Source organism: Ictidomys tridecemlineatus, chromosome 4 (genome assembly GCF_052094955.1).
Source record: "Ictidomys tridecemlineatus isolate mIctTri1 chromosome 4, mIctTri1.hap1, whole genome shotgun sequence".
Taxonomy (NCBI): Eukaryota; Metazoa; Chordata; class Mammalia; order Rodentia; family Sciuridae; genus Ictidomys; species Ictidomys tridecemlineatus.
The window spans coordinates 81095427-81101570 of record NC_135480.1 but is presented as its reverse complement, the minus strand read 5'-3'; positions in this window follow the sequence as shown (position 1 = coordinate 81101570).

Sequence of the window (6144 nt, the reverse complement as noted above, 5' to 3'; positions counted from 1 at the left end):
TGTTTTTTGGGGGGATTGGCATGCTTCACTTAGCATTATATTCTCCAACTCCATCCATTTAGCTACAAATGCTATGATATTTATTCTCTTTTAATGCTGAGTGATGTTCCATTATGTATATATACCAAAGTTTCCCTGTCCATTCATCTACTGAAGGGCATTTGAGTTGGTTCCACAATTTAGCTATTATGAATTGTGCTTCTATAAACATTAATATGGCTCTGTCCCTGTAGTATGCTGTTTTCAAGTCCTTTGGATATAAACCGAGGAGTGGGATAGCTGGGTCAAATGGTAGTTCTACTCCAAGTTTTCCAAGGAATCTCCACACTGCTTTCCAGATTTGTTGCACCAATATGCAGTCCCACCAGCAATGTATGAATGTGCCTTTTTCCCCATATCCTTGCCAAAACTTATTGTTGTTTGTATTCTGATAGCTGCCATTGTAATTGGGGTGAGATGAAATCTTACAGTGGTTTTTGATTTGCATTTCTCTAATTGTTAGAGACGTTGAAGTTTTCTTTCATATGTTTGTTGATTAATTGGATATCCTCCTCTAAGAAGAGTCTTTTCAGTTTCTTGGCCCATTTATTGATTGGGTTTTTTTGTGTTTTTGAGTGCTTTATATATCCTAGAGATTAGTGCTCTATCTGATGTGCTTGTGGTAAATATTTGCTCCCATTCTGTAGGCCCCCTATTCATTTCACTGATTATGTCTTTTGCTGAGAAGAAGCTTTTTAGTTTAAATCCATTTCATTTATTGATTCTTGATTTTAATTTTTGTTCTATAGGAATCTTATTAAGAAAGTTGGGACCTAATCATAATGGAGATTTGGGCCTACTTTTTTTCCATTAGGTGCAAGGTATCTGATTTAATTCCTAGGTCCTTGGATCCACATTGAGTTGAGTTTTATGCATTGGTGAGATTTATTTTTCAAAAAATGTTTTAAAGTTTTTTCATGACCATAAAAAATGCCATTATTGTAAAACTTAGATTTTGAACACCCCTTTCCACAGGTGTTGATGTGGTACTATTGATAAGCTGGAAACTCCTAAGTCCTAGGGTCTGCTCTGGATATAGATAAAGTTGAGAGATACATATGTGAAAACACTATCCTAAAAAACAATAACTGCAGTAACAACAAAATATGGACTACAGTCTGTCACATACCACCACTAATTCTAACTTGAGCCATTCAGGTTAAGATTATAAAATATCTGCAAGCTTGCCAATTTATTCAAGAACTGAATACTGGATTCAGGTGTTTTTGCACCAAGGAAATGAAATATTTCTTTATTGATCATTCAGTCAAGAAATAATAGTGGAGAGAGATATGAATGAAAGAAGAATTGTATTCAATCAACCTCAATACAATCCTATTGTTGCCAGATTATTCATGGCTCCAAATTGTTATTTTTCTCATTGCTAATGCACCTCACTTTGTTATGTCATTATTACTAGGGACAGGCCTAGGCCAAAATTGCCACTTGGTTGGGAACTTCTATGGTTCTGAGGATTGAGGGAAGAGGCACAGCCACATTTGGCAGCATATCCAATAGCCACAGTCAGAAGTTTCAGGCCATTGATTGATGGCAAATAATTCAGAATTCAGAGATGCAAGTCCACCTAGCTTTAACCCCAGTATATCAGAAAGGGGTGCCACAGACACTGGAAACCTCATTTGGGGACAGTATTCTATAGGCATAAATGATCCACATCCCCAGCCCCATAATCAATGCTTCTTGATTTTACAAAATAGAAAAACTTATTGAATAAATGATCCTTAATTAGGTTCAGGGTGGGGGTGCAGTTCCCATCAGCACCCCTTGGAAAATCTCTAAGATTAGAATATTGGGAACAATTAGTCAGACACTGCCAGGGAGATTTCCCATGCTGTTGTCCAGGGACAGCAATTACTTGCAAGGGTGCATCAGATTATCAGCATCCAGAAGTCCCCAAGATTTTAAGATGGAGGTACAGGAGCAGCCAGAAGCCCTTCCATGATGCTGCCATCAGGGCTCAGAAGTGTAGGCATGTGCAACAAGCCACCCTCCTCAGACAGGGGATGAGCTGGGGAGCCCATCAACAGGCACCTCTTAGCTGAAGTCTGAAGGGTCAGCTTCTGAGCTTAAAGTTTTCCTAAGTCATCGACCACTCACACATCTGCCATGTAATTAGGCCACACAGACTCAAGAAGGAGGGGGTGGGGGGCTCTTGGGAACTTTCTTGGGAACTCTGGGGAGCAGCATCTCTGGGCTGGGTAAAAAGCACTTCTGTAGCCCAGAGACAGGCTGCTGTGCCTGGTACTCTGGGGATGCATGGGCAGGGGAGCGGGGAGCAGGGACAAGTCTCAAGCCCTGAGGCTACAACCCCCATGGACACAGACCCAGAAGAGAGAAGAGGGTGGTCCAGCTTGGCAGAGGCTTGAGTCTCTGATGAACCCAGGTGTTCATCTTCTGTTTGACCCACAAAATGGATTTATTATTTCTTAGAAGGGAAGAAAAGCCTAAAAATAGAGATCTTGCAGAAATAACAGAAAGTTCTACACTTATCTGTATATATTTTTTTTATTTTATTTTTTTGAATATTTTTTTGTTTGTATATAATTTTTGAAATCAATGTCTCTTTTTTTAAAAGAGAGAGAGAGAGAGAAAGGATTTTAATATTTATTTTTTTGTTTTCGGCAGACACAACATCTTTGTTTGTATGTGGTGCTGAGGATGGAACCCCGGCTGCATGCATGCCAGGTGAGCTTGCTACCGCTTGAGCCACATCCCCAGCCCCATAATCAATGCCTCTTGATTTTACAAAATAGAAAAACTTATTGAATATGTACAAATAGGTAGTGTTTGACTCAGCTTTTTCACTGCTAAATGACCCGACCAGAACAATTCTAGAAAAGGAAGAATTTATTTGAGGGCTCACGATTTCAGAGGTCTTAGTCATAGAAGGCCGGCTCCATTCCTCGGGGCTCAAGGTGAGGCTAAACATCATAGTGGAATAGTGTGGCAGAGGGAAGCAGCTCACATCATGGTGATCAAGAAGCAGCCAGGAACTCCACTCTCCAGATTCAGATGTATACTCCAAAGCCACGCCCTAGTTCCCACCACCTCCAGCCACATCCTACCATTTCAGTTACCAGTCAGTTAATCCCTATCAGGGGATTAATTCACTGATTAGTAGGTGAAAGCTATATTTGGTCATTTCTCCTCCCACACATGTGCTTTTGGGGGACACCTTACCTCCAAGCCATACCAGGTAGATATGGGTGTGTTTTACTCAGAAGAATGCTCCAAATTGAGTGTGTTCAGATTGAGTGTGGGAACAGCAAGTAACATAATTCTGAATAACATTTCTTGAAGGATCTCCTCCATGTCTTGAATCTCCACCAAGACTAATTTAGAAATTGGTTTAATGTACTATTCTTTGCACTTATAGGGCAAAGACAGGGAATAAACACTAATGAATGCTACAGAGTAAAAGTATAGGAGTGCCATGGAAACAGTGTTTTCAAAAAATGAATTGTGTGCTTATGTTTTTTGTCTTTCAGAGCCCCCCCCCCACCAATTTTTTTTAAAGCAAAGACTTCTCACAGCATCTATCCATCTGGGAAGAAAGTGTGATATTTCTGAAAGATGATGAGAAAAAATCAGCATCTGTTTTTCAAAACAGGAACACCAGCCAAGGCTACTGCTTTCAGAGATACTTTTCATAATTCCCAAATTTCTCTGCATTGCCATATCCACCATCTAATTCTACCACTAAATTTTAAAATTACCTTTCTCACTTGGAAAACAAGAACATCTGGTCGTCTACTGAGATCACTGTAAAGGACTTGCTGGGATGATCATTTGATGGAGCTGACCCACCAACTACTAACTTTGCAAATAAATTTTCAACACTCCCAACTCCAGTGGCATAGTAGGTGTCATAATTTCTCATCCCCATTTAGTTTTGCAGATTGGGCTGCTTTCTATTTTTTCATCCACTAACTTAGGAACTCAGCTTTTGAGGTTTGTTGAGACAGTTCTCACTTTTTCTCTGCTATTATCCTTTCTAGTACTCAGTTTGCTTCAGAATACAATAAATGCATGAATATTAGGTCTTCAGTGAGTATCAAAAATGAGTGCAACATGCAGTCATCACCCCAAAATGATGTAGGATGATTCAGCAACAACCCTGTCATATTCTCTCTTCCCTAGCCTTTCCTAATCTGTCCCCACTCCCCATTAGAAGCAACCCCTGACTAGCTTCTATGACTGCATATCAATCTGGCCCATTCTTGGAAGGAATATAAATGGAATCATAATCTTTTTAAAAGTACATATATTTAGTTGTCGATGCATCTTTACTTATTCATTTATTTATATTTGGTGCTGAGAACTGAACCCAGTGCCTCACACGTGCCAAACAAGTGCTCAACTACCGAGCCACAACCTGAGCCCTAGAATCATAATCTTGTTTTCTCTTGGAAATGACTTTTTTTAGCCCAACCTCATATTTCTGACATCTATTTATTATAGCATGAACCGTGGTTCATTCCTATAGATTGATAAGTCATATTTCTTTTTTATCACTTTTTAAAATTTTTTACTGGTTCTTTTTAATTATACATAATAGAATTCATTTTGACATAAGTGCATGAAATATAATTTGTTCTAATTCAGTCCTCAGTACTTCCTCTTCCTGTCCCATCGTCCCTCCCCTGTTTTCTTCTCTAATCTTTCTGCTATTTACTAATTTTTTAAAATTAGTGTCTTGTGGATTTACAATGATGGTGACATTCACTGTGGTATATTCAAACATGTACATAGAAAAATTAGGTCAAAATCATTTCCTTTCCCTATCTCATCTTTCCTTTCTTCCCTTCATTACCCTTTGCCTACTCCACTGATGTTTCTTCTGTTTTTATTATTTTGGATTAGCTTCCATTTCTTAGAGAAAACATTTCACCCTTGATTTGGGGGATTGGATTATTTCACTTAGCATGATAGCCTCCAGTTCTATCCATTTACCAATACATACATAAAGTCATTCTTCTTTATATCTGAGTAGTACTTCATTGTGTATATATACCACCTTTTCTTTATCCATTCATCTAATGAAGAATATTGCAATAAATTCTTATTTTTCCCATCCATCTGTTCAGAGACATTTGAATTGTTCACAGAATTTGAATTGATTTTCTGAATTTGGTAAATACCTATAGGAGCATATTTTCTAGGGTTACATGTGTGCTTAGGTATATAAGTGTTAGGGTCTGTAAACAAGTCAAGATGGCGCCTGGCATTTTGCCAGAGGGAGTGGTTTGTGAAGTAACGCCAGCAAGCCATTAAGTGTGGAGATTCCTTATTGGTTGACTGCTGTATCGAGTTTATGTTAACTAAGATAAGCTGTGTGGAACGTATATATACCCCTCCTGTCCTACAATAAATGGCTCCCACTCCTGCTGTATCAATCTACACAAGTTGCTCGTGACTCCCGGGTTAGTTTGCCCAGCCAGCATATAAGAAATTGCCAGTTTTTCAAAGAGGTTGTGTGACTGTCAATTGCCACAAGCTTGAGACACACATGAGTGTCTATTGCTCCAAATATGGTATTGTTCCTCTCAGAGAGGTACTTCCACTAAATCTAGGGGTAGATCTTGGAATGATTTCTCAAGCCCAGAGCACAACACTTGCCTCATATGCTTGTGACTTTCAGTACTCAGAAGCATCTGTTTTCACCAGCAGTTACAACAAAAATTCATGAATTGGAAGCAGAGATTATCATCTGGCATTTTCTAATTCCTCACATCCCTGAACAACCTTGCAATGAAGGATTATAATGTCAGCAGGGGGCACAGACCTTCACCTTCTCAATCAAGACCTAGAGTGGTGTTCTAGTTTCTTGCCCTAGGAGCAGACTTCAAGAGCTCAGCACTGGGGGCATTTATTTAGAAGAGCCTTGGGGTACACATGGCCAGGGAAAAGGGAGAGAACTGAGGTAGGGTTGAGCAGAGGGAAAAGTTGAGCTCAGATACAGGCTCAAATACAGCCTCAGCCAATCCTGCAAGGAACTCTGGAGCGGAACTGGCCCTTCAGAGTTGTCCCAAGTGGAGCAGGGTAGACAAACTTTCATGCATTATCATGGAACAGTCATTGGAT